Here is a 16,975-nt window from a genome sequence, read left to right on the forward strand (position 1 = left end):
GACTAATCAGTGACTACCCTTACCAAAATGTAGTATACTTCAAGTTTATTTTATTAAGTATATTTAAGTAAAGTTCAAGTATATTTTTAAGTATACTTTAACCGTCAGACGCTGTGAAAAACAGGCATCTTTCAAAGAACATTAGAGTAAAAGGCATGATGTACAGTGAGAAACAGGAGGAGCGACAAGGCATGTCTCAGTCAAAGAATACTGCGATCCGTCTGACAGTATCTGGCTTCCTCGAGGCTGGCTTAGAAACCACACCGCTCGTACCGACTATCTCACGCCGTTTACCATGTGACCTTCTGAGCCGTTTGTCAAATCAAATTTTGCCGGCGTCTCCCAAGAGCTACATGTTTAACTGAAGAATAAACTGTAGCGGGCAGGGAGAAGTATTCATCGTTTCAGTCTTTTCCCCCCACAGGCATTGTGATGACTTTGTGATGATACACTATTTTGAAGCATTTAGCCGGTGTGCATTATCGCTCGCTTGCTTTTGCTCCATTCTTCCAGCTTATCCAAACAGAGAGTTGTAATTACCCAGACTGCCACCTGATAGCTGCTCCTCTATCAGCAGCATCACCGCGCGCCTCTCCGTTTTATATGGGGCAGATACAGAGAGAGAGCGGGACGTAATGATAGCATTTTGAGTTGGAATCAGCTTAAACTTCACAATGTTTCTCATCCATCCTATTGTCTCATCACAATGCCTGGCTTTCTCCATACCCTTCTCCTTTTTCTGCAGAAGCAGATGTGATGTCTGACACAAAACAGAAAGCCATTCAGTCTTCTTCGAGCAGTCTTTGCATTCAGCGTGTTTTATATGGTGTCACTCTTCTGACTGTAGAAAGTGGAGAGTTCTTTGGTGATATTTGCCTCTTTTCCCAAAACCTAGTGATCTGCCTCATTGTGTGCCGTCTACATAGAGTCACAGTGGAGAACTGACTCACAGCTGATTCCAGTCGAAGCCAGTTTGGCCTGCAACATTAGCATTAAAAGACACAGAGCATGAATGCTGTATAAAATAGTCAAATTTTAATTAGAATGAACTATTTTACAGCACCATATATAAGTAAATAAATCCATAAACAGTAAAAATATCTTAATGTCTTAAGTCGCTGTAATAGCCAATAGCCAAAAAATCGTTGTATGGGTCAAAATGAAAGATTTTTCTTTTATACCAAAAATCATTAGGATATTAAATAAAGATCATGTTCCAATGTGTTATAGACAACAAATTAAATTTTTCTCTTTAGATGTGACATATGTGAATGTATTTTCTTGGATAGAAATATATGGAGGGCAAAATATATTTTTTAATGCTTTTAAAGATATACATTTATCTTATTTAAAATATATGTTAAAATATGCAAAAGTTTAGAACAGTTTTTACAGTAGTCATCTGAGTGATGTTTGCTTTTTTAATTTCTTTTTTAACGAGATTATTTGTAGGCTATTATTTTCTGAGGTAATCGACAGTATGCCGCACAACTGATGTAAAAAAAAAAAAAAAATGTAATTTTATGCTTCAACCATAGATGGCGATAATCCCGAAGTGCACCTTTAAAGGGAAGAGAGAAACAAAAGTAAAAAATGAAGAGTTCTTTTAGCAGAAATATCAAGTGACATCAATCAAATAAAGGTACTGAACGAAAATTAAATTACTATTGCTTATGTGCTATGGCTCTTCTTCATGTGTCTATATTTTATGAAAATAATGAATTTTGAAATGCAAACTAATGAAAATGCATATTATTCTGCGTTACACATTGTACATTTCGTTAATTGTCTTAATGTTTAAAGTTTGCTGAGAAGTTTGTTTAATGACAGCTTGTCATTGTGACAACTTACTGGGGCATATTGTCACAGCGTGAACCGTATCATTTTTGCGATGCTAGAGCCCCCTACCGTTAAGTGAGTGGAATTCACTGCCGTAAATATCACCGTCGTAATTTGGTTGCACACGTGCATTTGTTGCTGCCGTAAAGCGATCTGCCTTTTTCGCGGAATTTCGTACCCGCTCACCAAACTTACGCGGTAAAAAACAGAAGCCGTTCGCTTTATTAGAACTCAGTGTACCATCAGTATATGATTTTGAAACTGATATTTCAAGGTAAAAACTTGCATATAGTTGCATTAAAGTCAAAAGGACTAACGTGAAGGGCATTTAGCTAGTTTCTAATTTTGCTTGCTAAAATGTTTTCACGCTTGTGTTTAGATATAGATGTTTGAATTATTTATTGTATATTGGTTATGCTTTTAATCGTCTGTTCTTGTATATGTAAGATCAATTATATTTTTATATATCTGTAACTTTTCATAGATATTTTGAGCAACAATCCGCATCCCTACCCTATACCTAACCGATTCTCAACAATATAAAACACGCAACAGACCGATAAAAGTACAGTCAAAATAACTGAATACAAAAAAAATAAAAAAATAAATAATACTACACTTTTTTATTATTTTGACAATACTTCTATTTATCTGCCTGTTATGTGTTTTATATTGTGGAGAACTGGTTAGGTTTAGGGTTAGGGGTTGTGTTAGGTGCTCAAAAATATTGACATGCTTGCAAGATGAAAATTTGTTGCAATGGCTTACGGTCAAGTCAGTAAACGGATGAGTAGTTAGAATTGAATAAATTAATTTTAGTTGAATTATGCACTCTAAAAATGACATGGGTTGAAACAACCCAGCATTTTTTAGAGTGTGGTAGTAAACATGATGTGTAATTGCTATTCATATTTCAAAGTATGGTTAGGTTTATAGAGTAGTTAATCTATACAAATAAACCAATCCTGAAGAATTGGTACAGACATCATTTTTTAACAGACGGAGCGCAGCTAAAGCAGTTTAATCAAGCCTAAATCTGATTTAGGAACTGCATCAGAATTCCAGACTTTGGTTCCCATGGCACTGATGCTCACAGAGAAACGACACTATCAATCTTATCTGAAGAGATGAAGTGAGCAGCATAATGATCGTGTCATTGAGAGCAAAAGAAACAGCTCTCCCTCTCTTCACTAAGTCACTGATTCTGCAGATGGCGTTCCGTTCCATGAAGCTCAGGTAATGATGTTTTCCGTTTGAATCCGACATGTTTAAAGGCAAGAGTTTTGTTGCTTTAAGTTCATGCATTTAGTTCCCTCAAAAATGAAATCATGCTGACAATTTACTCACCATCAGACCATCCAAGATTAGGATGAGTTTGTTTCGTCATCAGATTTGGAGAAATGTAGCATTGCATCAGTGTCTCAGCAATGGATGCTCTGCAGTGAATGGGTGCCGTCAGAATGAGAGTCCAAACAGCTGATAAAAACATCACAATAATCCACAAGTAATCCACAGCACTCCAGTCCAGCAGTTAACATCTGGAGAAGACAAAAGCTGAAACAAATCCAGCATTAAGACGTTTTAACTTCAAACCATCGCTTCTGCCTAAAATATGAGTCCATAATCCATAATAACGCTTCCTCCAGTGAAAAAGTGGTCTGGTCTGAATCAGGAGAGAAATCTGCACAGATCAAGCACCATTTACAAGCCAAAACAGTTCAAAACAAGTATGTAGGTGGATTTTGATGTGAGAGACAACAGGAGATTCACTGGAGGAAGCCTTATTATGGATATTTTAGACAGTATGACGTTAAAACATCTTGATGGGTTTGTTTCTTACAAACACACAGCTTTTGTCTTCTCCAGATGTTAACTGATGGACTGGAGTGCTGTGGATTACTTGTGGATTATTGTGATGTTTTTATCAGCTGTTTGGACTCTCATTCTGACGGCACCCATTCACTGCAGAGCATCCATTGGTGAGACACTGATGCAATGCTACATTTCTCCAAATCTGATGAAGAAACGCAACGAGAACAAAATCTTACATCACTTTCTTCTCAGCCACAGATGGACTGTTTGATGCATATTGCACACAAAACTGGAAAGCTCTTGTAAAGAACATTGGATCTGCCAAAGTTTGACAGCTTAGTGCCATTAAATCTTTAAAAGATGTTTTGTTGGGGTCAGCTGTAGTGTGTGAACCAGACTTTATTTAACTGGCTTCCAGTGGCATGTCATTGGCAAACTCTATATTTTGAGTGGCGAGCTGTCAAGCCCTTGCTTGTATGTATTTGGGTTCTTGTGATGTGGGAAGGACAGTGATTTCAAACACTTTTGCCACTGCTCCAGCATTGTGCACTGAACATTTGCATGAGAAAACTACAAATCCACAGGGACTATTAGGGTTTCAAAACTCAACGTCCTCTTCCAAACGGAAAACACAATAAGCCTCCCATGCAAACGCCACGTCGCTTTGAAACAACCTGTATACGCTTGTGTGTCTTTTTCCCACTCCCTCTATCCCCTCCTCTATTGCACGGACAAAAAGAGTGGAAAAAAGTTGAGCGGGCATTCAGGTGTAAACCCCCTGTTGCAGCTGGTCCACATCTTGCTGTGCACTGCCAAGTGCGAGAAGCGCTCTCTTTTCATCTGGCTCGGCCAAAATCTGGGTTAATGTGTCTCAGTGAAAGAGTCCCGCGGTGCTGCGATCTCTCATTCTTCTCTTGTTTTTTCCTCCATTCTGTGCTCTTCCACTTGGGATAATTGCAGTTTAATTGGGTGACAAGAAATGAAAACTGTGTCCACATTATGTTGGATTATCTCCTTTCTGCTTGAGCCTGCCATTCAGAGAGGCCCGTATATCAATGCTGGCGAGTCTGTCGCCCGGTCAGGGCTGAGAATAGTTTGACGACCGGTCAGCTGAACGATACAAGGAGATCGGACAGGGGAGCATGCTTTGTTATCCCAGAAATTTACATTCACCTTTGAGTGGTAGATGTTGAATAAATAGATATATGATATGCTTTCGAGAACTTTTTTCTAAATGCAAGGAATATTCTAAATTCCAATGCAGTTTGTCAGAGAAATATAACATGTATTCATTGAATAGGCCGACATGGAATCTGCATGTGGGATCTCTTTATGCTCGTTGTGTGTTTGTTTAATAAATGTTTCGATTAATTTGATTTTGCTTTCAGCTGCCTAAAAGGGTGTTTTCACACTTGAGTCTTATTAAATAATCAAATTCAGACCAAAATATAAACCAAGTAAAAGAATCCACTTCTCTTTGCATTCACACAGTTCTTTGGATTTAAAAGTGGATTGGGTTTTATTTCGGTCCATTTCAGTTAATTCAGGTCTCAGTCTACTTTTTGTAATCATGTACACTATTGTTTTAACAGTAATCGTAGTGTTGTTGTTATTATTAATATTAATAGTGTTGAATAATTAATTGAATATAATATTTATATATTATTTATTACTGTTAATGTATTATATTTATTATTATAATTATTGTTGTTATAATATAATTTAATAACATATCTATTAGTGTTGTTGTTGTTGGTATTGTTATTTAATTGAATATAATATTTAATGTTATTTTTTATTATTATTATTATCATTATTATTATTAGTAGTAGTATTATTGAATAATTAATTAAATATATTTACATAATGTTAATATATTTTTGTTAATGTATTAAAATAATTGTTATATAATTTACATTGAGTATTGGAATATTATTTGACAATCTTTGACATTTAGTTATTGTCAAAGAGAATTCTGATGTTTTTTTATTTATTATGTTTTTTTTCCCTTTTTTTAAAAAAAAGCAGTTTTGAAAGACACTCCAATTAAGTTTTAAATCATTCACTCTCTCATAAAACTGAGAAAAAGATCTGTTTCTGTGTGTTTGACGGTAGTTTGATAGTTTTATAAACTCGTGAGAGATGTTCTGTTTGCTTTAAAGTTTGTTTGGAGCGTTCAAGGCGAAACTCTTGAGACCCCTTTAATGAACCAAGTGTAAAAACGCCCCAAAAAGTACTAACAACTCCATTAAAACATTTTACCATGTTTCAATTCATGTCACGCAGTCATAGGAATCACGAAATGCAATAATAACAATCCAGGTTTGTTCGAAAATGCAATTTCGTCGTGATGAATCTCAGCCTGGCCGACAACAAATGATAAAACAGCAGATATAAACACTGCTGGATGTTGTTCAATAATGAAGAAGCGGCGAGAGGACGGTATTATTTGTGGCGAGGGAACTATCCTTTTCATTAGACTCTTTTCTGCAGTTCCCAAACCTCCTTGGGGGTGTGCATGGCAAGGTTATAAACATTGAGTCATTCTCAGGGCCTCTGCAAGCCGTACCTTCCCTTTTGTCAGAGCTGTACTCAACTTTAAAAGCCCCTTTCAGTCGACGTGAATGCCCTTCATTTTCTCTCAAAGAACTTTGCATTGATAGCGGCAAAAAGGGAAGGTTGTTTAGAAAAGGATGGAGAGACAATGAGAACAAAAAAAAGCGAAAAGCTTTTCAGATTCCATTATGAACATAGCACTCCCATTCTTTCCGACTGTTTATACATGTTCTGCGGAATAATGCAGCCCTGCTGTAATATGTTCCTTGTCCTCTTATTTGAAATGGGCCTTTTATCAGCGCTAACCGGGGAGGGGGGTTGGGATTGCAAGCTCGCGCATTCACTGCGAGATCAAGGTAAAGCGCGCAGATCGGGCGCAGGAAAAATGTGAAAGCCAGGTGAAAGAAAGGAGACCTTGCCCGTGTAGTAAAGAGCCATTCAGACCGCGCTCCATTGTGTAAATATTTAAGGTGCCGTGATGCTTGGGCCGAGAGGAGAGCCGGGCTTTTTGAGAAGCGCCTACGATGACAATGCCAACGCTGAAGAGCTTTCTGTTCGCATTTCTGTGCCTGACCTTAGTGCCGAAGCCCAATACACATGAAGGTTGCTGGAGGTTTAGCAGTGCTTTTGGCGGTTGTGCACAGGGAAAAAGCATCATCACTGTAAAACCGAACAGTTAAAACTAATGAAATTGAGTTTGTTTCACTCAAATACTACTGAAAAGTTCATTGTACACAATAGAAAAAAGTTATCTCAAAATTTGATATTAGTGAGCGGAACTTATGGAGCTTTCAAGTCATGTCGGATAGATTATATTTACGAGTTGAACGCACCACAAAGTCGCTATTATGAGTGGGAAACTTGAAATTTTCTTTTCAAATTTGTTGAAATGAATAAAATTATTTTTTTGTCATGTACAATAAAACTATATAAGTTCCATATTCAAAATATGATATTATTGTGTAATTACGATAGAATATATGATTCAGTTTACATCACCTTCATAAATGGAATAAAAACAGAAAAAAGCAAAACATTCTTTATTCATCATTTTGTAGATGTAGCGTTCAGTTTTAAAATCGTTCAGTTTTATGTAGGAAAGTTAAATCGCCATCTTGTTCTGACCAAAGTGACTTGAACGCACCTGACGTCGTAATTATGACTTGTCAACACATAAATACGAACTTCCCAGGAGGACTTGAATGCACCATTCCTTCTGTGGAACACAAAAGAAAATATTTTGAAGAGCCAAACAACATTAGACCCCATTGACTTTAATTGAATGGACAAAAAAAAAGAAACACTGAGACGTTGTTCAAAGTGTTCTACATGTTTTGGAATGACATGAGTCTGGGTAAATGGTGACACAATTTTTATATTTTTAATGAACAGTCCCTTTAAGTTTGCAAAATGATGCAGTAAGTTTGCAGCATGTGCATGATCAACTAAGTTCTGTCTTAACATTTCCGTCAACTGGCCTGAAGCTCTCTCACAAGGGCCATCCTTATTGTTGATCCCTGCACATACATAAGACGAAAAGGAAAATGAACAGATTTGTTTGATTCTTTTCCACTATTTCTAAGAGTTAAACCAGAACTTTTCTTTTTCTTTGTTTCTTTGAGGGCTTGAGAATGAAATGCAATCTGCGTGCTACCTTCAGAGATAAACCGACGTACCTGTGGAATATTTTTTTTTACAAAAGTAAAGCCATATGTTGTGCTTTGTCTTTTATACATCACGTTTTTCCCTTGAAGGACGTGCACTTTCAAAGAAGACCATGTGTTTCGCATTTAAGATGAAAGGGAGGCCTGGGCTGGCTGTTCTGCTTATGCGCCAGGCACTGCTTCAGCGGGCCATACCCTTGGTATTTAAAGGTGTTTCTTTTATGTTGAAGTTTTGTAGGGTTTCCATCGTGGTGAAGAGTAGTGATTGCGGTTTGGTTAAGAATGGGCTGCAAAACTTCAATACTGCATGTTGATTAACACCTCATACAATGCATACTGATAGGCTCTTTGATAGTTATTGGTATCAATTCTTTATAAGGAATTGGTTCATAGTGAATTGGATCATTCACAGTTAATTGGATTGCTTCATAGTAAATTGGTTCGTAGTGAATTCGTTCATAGTCAATTAAATTGAGTCATAGTGAATCGGATTGGTTCATAGTGAATTGGTTCTTAGTGAATCACATTGAATTAGATTGGTTCACAGTGAATCGGACTGCTTCATAGTGAATTGGTTCTTAATGAATTTGTTCATTGTGAATCGGAATGAATTAGATTGGTTCACAGTGAATCGGATTGCTTTATAGTGAATTGGTTCTTAGAGAATTGTTAATAGTGAACCAAATTGGATGCAAGCATATTTATTTATTTATTTATTTATTTAGTCATTTAGCAGACGCTTTTATCCAAAGTGACTTACAAATGAGGACAATAAAAGCAGTCAAAACTAACAAAAGAGCAACAATATATAAGTGCAAATGACAAGTCTCGGTTAGCCTAACGCAGTACACGTAGCAAGGTGTATATATATATATATATATATATATATATTATACACACACACACATATACACACACACACACACACAAAGAAAAACAAGTAGATAGAATAGAAAAAATAGAAAGCTAGTGTTTGTTTGTTTTTTTCTTGTTTGTTTTTTTAATAAAAAAAATAAAAAAGAAGTGAAATGGAGGCAAGTGTGGTTGGAATTGGACTAGAAATTGGTGCAAATGTTTATAAGATGTTCCACTAGGTGTCTAAAAGTACAATGTTCCAATTACATTAAGTAAAATGAAAACAATTGCTCATAATAGCCAAATAAAATGAGTGCATATATTCTATACTTATCCATACAGAATATCTAATCATTTGAGCACATATGCTACTGCCATACACGCTATCGTCTGAGCTATTCCACCTCAAAGACTCACCTGGAAGCATTAGCATCAATTTCACCGACTCTCCTTTTTATTTTATTTAAACTTCCTATCAATGGCAGAGTTCAGCCTTGAGCAACCACACTGACTGTCATCAAAGACACCAAGTGTCTCTTTATTCCAGGCTGGCTGGTCCTGTGAAGACTGGTGAGGATTGTTAAACTGACCCTGCGCTGAGGGAATAACTGGGAGTTAATAATTTTTAAGGTAGGGTTATGGAGTTTCGGTGCATGATAGAAAGGGGGAGATGTACGGTTTCTGTCTGGTCAGTGCAGAGGAGCAGTTTGTGTAATTGGAGTGCAAATAAGGTTTGATCAGTGTCCAGTTTAATCGAGCGCTGAAGCAGTGTTTAGCGGCTCTAAATCAGAGGAAAGGGAGGCCCGCGGGGATTCAGCGTGACAGGCGGGGCCCCTCAGGGCCACGGAGTGAGAAATAAACCAGCGCTGAATGAGGGATGTGGAATTAACTGATTGACTGGCTGTAGGGCACAAGCCTCATCATCTGATGCTGCACATTATACCTTGTCTGATCACAAAATGCATTGTGCAGACACAAAACATACTGTTTTTTTACTTCGTTTATTCATTTTCTAATATAACTCTATGGAGATCCTGGGTGATTAGGAACAGTTCTGTTCAGATATAGTCGAAACTTTAAAAAGAAATTCAGGGGACTTATCACAACTTAAATAAATACATGGTTGCAATTTAAAAATTGAAATTGATTTAATTGAACATTTAAAGTTGCAAACAATATTTTAATGACTTCTGTTGACAATGTTGATTGTTACATCAGCTTATTATTATCTGTAATTTAAATGGAAATTTCTGCGTTAATTGATTTTTTTTTAAAATAAATAAGCTGTAGTTACTTAATGAAATTGTCTTGATAACTTTGCAAATTGAACAGTGGATTTCTAGTTCCCAGCATGCTTTACATAGGACTGGATGAGGAGAAATTGTATGTGTTTTTAGTAAAAGGAAATAACTTTTAGTGTTTAATACTGTTATGTTTGACATTTAAAAGAGTTTCTGTTCATTTGAACTTTAATAGATAAGATGAATTGGTTCCATAATGCAATTATGTTGAAATTAGTTGGAACAACGATTTTTTTTTGAGTAATCAACTTAAAAATTGTTTATGCTACAAATTATTATGTTGCTCAACTTAGTGTCGTTTTTTTGGTTGAACATAATTTTATTAGAAGTTGTCATAACTCAAAAAGATTGATGCTAACTGTTGCACTCATTTTTTTGTTGAGCCAAAACTAGTGCTGTCAAAAGTATCGATGTCGGTACCAGTTGGTACTGAAATTTTTAAAATGTGACGATACCAGCATTTCCCGCTTTCATTTTGAGCGCTGTTGAGCAGATTCTTAAACACCTCTGATTGGCCATTGTGTTCACACGCTCAACAGATTGGCTACAATGATCATCACTTCAAAAACTTGTTGTAAAGACACACACGGGAGTGTTTGAAAGCCACGTCTATCAGCGGATCCGTCTATGAGCAGATATATTAGGGATCTGCTGATAGACGCGGCTCCCGTGTCTATCTGTGTAAGTGCTAGATGAAGAGCATGAAAGGTGTGTATTTACAACAAGTTTTTGAAGCGATGATCATTGTAGCCAATCACAGACATATCTGTTAAGCATGTGAACACAATGGCCAATCAGAGGTGTTTAAGAATCCGCTCAACAGCACTCAAAATGCTAGTGGGAAGTCAAGTCAAGTCACCTTTATTTATATAGTGTTTTATACAATACAGATTGTGTCAAAGCAGCTTTACAGTATTAAACAGGAAAATAGTTTGTCAATAATGCAAGAGGACAATAACAAAGAGTCATTTTCATCATCATCGTCATCATCAAAGAGTTAAAGTCAGTTCTTTGATGATTCAGTGATTTCATCATCCAGTTCAGCTCTCTTCCAATAGAGTCTGTACAATCAAGCTGACAGTATTGCCAGAAAGTAAGCGTCCCCAACTAAGCAAGCCAAAGACGACAGTGGCAAGAAACCAAAACTCCATCGGTGACAGAAATGGAGAAAAAACCTTGGGAGAAACCAGGCTCAGTCGGGGGACAAGTACTCCTCTGGCCAGACAAAACCAGCATGGTGTGGATTAATTCCAGGCTGCAACACACGTCAGATTGAGCAGAGGACTCCTCTGGTTCCCGTGGTCTTGTGCCAATGGTCGTCGAGGTGACGTGGTCTTCATAGGGGATGTGTCTCTGGGGCACATCTAGTTGACATGGTCTCCGCTGACATTCTGGACTGTAGAGGTCGTCTCTAGGTGCTGATCCACCATCTGGTCTGGATATGGACTGGATCCGGGTGGCTACAGTGACCATGTGATCTGGATACGGACTGGATCTGGGTGGCTACAGTGACCTCGGAATAAGAATAAAACAGACTGATATTAGCGTAGATGCCATTCTTCTTATGATGTAATAATGTAGACTAACAATCCTTTAATAGATTTGAATTATAGAAATGTGATAGTGTATTATGTGTACGCCAGGTTAAAGAGATGGGTCTTTAATCTAGATTTAAACTGACAGAGTGTGTTGCTAGGTAGATTGTTCCCGAGAGGTTGGGTGCTAAATAGGAAAAGGATCTGCTGCCCGCAGTCGATTTTGATATTCTAGGTATTATCAAATGGCCAGAGTTTTGAGATCGCAGCGGACATGAAGGACTATAATGCTCAATCGCTCAAGTATTGATGAGCTAAACCATTCAGGGCTTTATAAGTAATTAGCATGATTTTAAACTGTTTGCCGCTGACAGAGAAAGCTACACTATACATGTGGCAAACAGTGCAAGTGACAATAACAGGAGAAGAAGCCATGACTTACCGTGATTGTTGAATGATTTGCGACTTATCACAGTTGTTTGATGAACGAGTGAAAAACGTAGCGAGAGAGAGAAAAAGCAACGATAGGAAACACGAAAAGCGAATGACAAGCTAACGGAATGCTAACACGCATTTAGATTAAAACCGAACAATGTCAAATTGGTTTGATAGATAATATCAGAAATATGGTGAGAATGTAGTTATATTTTAGCAGTTTAAACAACAGAGCAATGCAAGACATTCTTTAAAGCTAAGCAACAGTAATCAAAGAAGGTGGAGCTTAGCAAAGGGTCAATTCTGATTGGCTGGCCTTCTGCAGAGAAACTTTTTACTCAATGTGCCAGTTTTCCTGGTTAATGACATCAAGTATTTGAGTTTTGTTTGAGGTGTTCAACACGATCATGGTAAACTATATATGCATGAACAGTATAGTGCAATTCCTGTAAAATAATCAGTGCTTATCACTTTTGGGTGGACAGAAAATTTGATCATAAAATCTGCACACATTTGCATAAGTTTTTAAATTAAGCCAATTATTTGTATCCAGTTTATTGTTATAGTATCTATTAACTCAGATAAACTTGACATGTAAAAGAAAAACAAACTGTGATTCTTAAAATGTCATGCCTTGTCTGTCTTTATAGTGGGAAGAGGAACATCCAGCTCATGCATGTGAGTGTGTGTATGTGTGTGTCATATATTCCCGCTGTGCAGTCTCCTGGGGTAGCGCTAATGCTTTGGCTGCATGGCTCATTTCTTTCAATTACCGCAGTTAAGCATGGAAAAGCCCACCAGTGTTAAACAGACAGGACCGTGTGTATCAGGAGCCCCCGCCTCAATATGTTACACCTGTCCAGAGAGCTGCTAATTGTGCAGCTTTTAATCAAACCCGAGCACCTTTTGTAGAATTTGCCCAGGTCATCGCATTTAATCGAGATGTTTTCTTGAAGGCATTGTCCACCTAAAAATGAACATTCTGTCATTTACTCAACCTCATGTCATTCCAAACCTGTATGCATTTCTTTCTTCTGTGGGACGCAAAGGATATTTTGAAGAATGTTGGTAATCAAACAGTTTTGTGTCCCATTGATTCCATAGTATTTTTTGTCCATACTGTGGAAGTCAGTGGGACCCAAAACCATTCAGTTACAGAGATTCTTCAAAATATCTTCTTTTTGGGTTCCACTGACTTCCATAACATGGACATAAAATACTATGGAAGTCAAGGGGACCCAAAACGTTTGATTACTAATATTTTTCAAAATATCTTCATGTTTCTTTTTCTTTTTGTCCATACTGTGGAAGTCAATGGAACCTGAAACTATTTGGTTACCAACATTCTTCCAAATGTCTACATTTCGGGTACCATGGAGTTCAATAGTATTTTTTGACCATGCTATGGAAGTCACTGGAACCCGAAACCATTTTGTTATCAACATTCTTCTAAAAAGTCCTATTGACTTTTATGTTTTTTCCCCCATACTTTGGAAGTAAATCGGACCCAAAACCATTTGATTTCCAACATCCTTAAAAATATCATCTTTTCATGTCTCAAAACCATTTGGTTACCAACATTCCTCAAAATATACTGTATTCTTTTCGGGTCCCATTGACTTGTGTTGACAGGTTTTTTTTTTTGTTTTTTTTTTGTCCATACTTTGGAAGTCATTGGGACCTGAAACCATTTGGTTACCATCATTGTTCCGAACATCATATTTCCGGGTCCCATTGACTTTCATGTTTTTTTTTCTCCATACTTTGGAAGTCAATGGGACCTGAAACCATTTGGTTACCATCATTGTTCCAAACATAATCTTTTCAGGTCCCATTGACTTCCGTGGTATTTTTTGTTCATATCATGGAAGTCACTGGGGCCTGAAACCATTTGGTTACCAACATGCTTCAAAATATATAAACAAATAGTCCCATTGACTTCCATATTATGGAGGGGGGTACTATGGAGGTTTTCTTCCATACTATGGAAGTCAATGGGACTATTTGGTTACCAACATTCTTCATTCTTCAACCAGATGAGTCCTCTGCTCAATCTGACGTGTGTTGCAGCCTGGAATTAAACCACACCATTCTGGTTTCGTCTGGCCAAAAGAGAACCGGCCCCCCGACTGAGCCTGGTTTCTCCCAAGAATTTTCTCCATTTCTGTCACCGATTGAGTTTTGGTTCCTTGCCACTGTCGCCTTTGGCTTGCTTAGTTGGGGAACAATTTCTGGCAACATTGTTGACTTGACTGCACAGACACTGTTAAAAGAGAACTGAACTGACCTGGATGATGACAGCACTGAATAAATATTGAACTGACTTTAACTGATAAATTGACTGTTTTCTATTGTCCTCTTGCATTATCAGCACACGTTTTTCCTGTTTAACAGTGTAAAGCTGCTTTGACACAATCTGTGTTGTATAAAGCACTATATAAATATAGGTGACTTGACTTGACTTCAAATTATCTTTTCTGGATCCATTGACTTCCGTAGTACTTTTTGTCCATACTATAGAAGTCAAAGGGACCTGAAATCGTTTGATTACCAACATTGTTCCAAACATCTTCTTTTCGGGTCCCACTGATTTCCATTGTATTTTTTGTCAGTACTATGGAAGTCAATCAGACCCGAAACTATTTGGTTACCAACATTGTTCCAAATGTCTTCTTTTCAGGTCTCATTGACTTCCATTGTATTTGTCCATACTATGGAATTCAGTGGGACCCAAAACCACTTGAACACCAACATTCTTCAGAACATCATCTTTGGGGCACATCAGAATTCGGACATACCTCGACATCCCAAAGCGTTTGTTTTGAAATCAAAGCCGGGTAGATTATCGAGAAGAATCATGCATAATACAAGCGAGAAAGCCCTCATTCAATTCCTCAATTGTTATGTGTAATAAAAACCTTTTAATGCAGGACACGCACAATGAGAAACTCGCAGCATTGAAGGTCTAAGTCACCAACACTTCCCGACACGCAATAAACAGCGGCGTCATTTTAATTCCCTTAACCTGCCCCTGGAATCATTATCAGGACTCTAGAGATATTACAAAGAATATTCCTATTGTAAAATGTTGATTTAGCACAACGTTGGAATGATTAATGACGATCTCCAGAATCACCAGCCCTGGGATTGGAGATTTCTCAGGCAAAATTTAAAAAAGGCCCTTTCAGACAACAATGGCAGGCCTGCAGATGTGACAGGACTCGAGGAGATGTTGAAATAAATCAGAATGAGGGCTGAAGTTTACAGAGAGTCTCACAATGAGATGTTGAGCCGCATGCATGAGAATCGAGGCTGCTGACACGGAGGTTGCAGGTTTGTGCCCGAGTGGGAGCAGGACGACTGTCCTTGCAGTTTGTGAAAGTTTTTTCTTACCTTTTTCAATAGTTGAAACTCCACAAATGTTTTCAAGATACCTTTTGTCTGAAATATTGACAATTGAGTCTCAGATGGAACGTTTTGGCATTTTGTGCACTGATTTTGGAGGAAAATCTGTGGGATCCTGCAGAATGGATTTAAACATGTACTAAAGACTCTTTTTGGTTGCTGACTGCATTAAATTAGCAAAATGTTTAATAAACACATGCAGAAGACTTTTATTCAGCAAGGAAGCATTAAATGAATCAAAAGTGACAGTAAAGACATTTATAATGTTACAAAAGTTTTCTATTTCAAATAAATGCTGTTCTTTTGAACTTTCGATTCATCTGTGAATCCTGAAAAATAAAATATATCACAGTTTCCACAAAATATTCATCAACACAACTGTTTTCAACATTGATAATAATCATAAATGTTTCTTGAGCAGCAAATCAGCATATTAGAATGATTTCTGAAGATCATGTGACACTGAAGACTGGAGTAATGATGCTGAAAATACAGCTTTGATCACAGAAATAAATTTCATTTTAACATATATTCACATAGAGAACACTTATTTTGAATTATAATAATATTTCACAATTTTTCTGTTTTTATTGTATTTTTAAATCAAATAAATGCAGCCTTGGTGAGCAGAAAGTCTAAAAAAATTTCACCAACCCCAAACTTTTGAACGGTAGTGTTATTTTAAAGTAAATAGCATTCAATTTATTTTTATTATCATTTTTTCATACTTATAATGTGCTTTAAAAATGTAACATTTCTGGACTGTACTATTCATACTATTAATTAATGCATTCATTCATTTCAATTTGTCCATCAGGAATTGATTGGATCATGAAAAGTAGCCTTTACAGTGGAGTGCAGTGGCTGGCGGAGTTTAAGAAGCATTTGAGACTTCGACAGAGAAGGTAAGTTGTTAAGACTTAAACAGTTTTAATATGTTTCATTGTTGCAAGTGGTTGCAAGTGCAACCTTCTAATAGCATCTTCATAGCGTCATATTTAGCATGCAAAAAAAAAAACTGCATGCAAAGAGTTTACAGAGGGCCATATTTGATGATTTTTGGGAGGAAGAGACACTCCTCTTGACACTTTTACATTCTCTGCATGGCCCGACCCATTCCTGCCATATTTACTTTATTTCTTTATTCATAGTCGCTGATCGCTGGACCGGAGCCTTCCAGCTGCCACCCCAACATCTCATTATTTTTGGAAATATCAAGCTTGTATCTTCTTGATAAATAATTCCTTGCAGTATAATGTATCAGACTAAAACATATTTTCAGGGGGCCAGCGAGGTTAAAGTGCCAATCTTACCTTTTTACATTTCTTCCTGCCCTGAAGACAGTGATTTCCATATATAGAGTGACCGGGGTTTGTGTTGAACACGAGCAATCGGGGTGTGACACACATTGCTGTCAGAGATTGGAAATGAGGCCTGCTAAACTTGTAAGAAGCCTCCCAGGACTAATCAGATCGCTGACTTTAGCCGGCGCATTATCCGCCACTAAAAAGAATGGCGACTGTGAAGTTTTTATCAGACTCCTTGACAAACATTACAGTTTAATGCAGTTTTT

The sequence above is a fragment of the Sinocyclocheilus rhinocerous genome, unplaced genomic scaffold (assembly GCF_001515625.1).
Source record: "Sinocyclocheilus rhinocerous isolate Xijiao unplaced genomic scaffold, SAMN03320098_v1.1 scaffold2254, whole genome shotgun sequence".
Classification (NCBI taxonomy): domain Eukaryota; kingdom Metazoa; phylum Chordata; class Actinopteri; order Cypriniformes; family Cyprinidae; genus Sinocyclocheilus; species Sinocyclocheilus rhinocerous.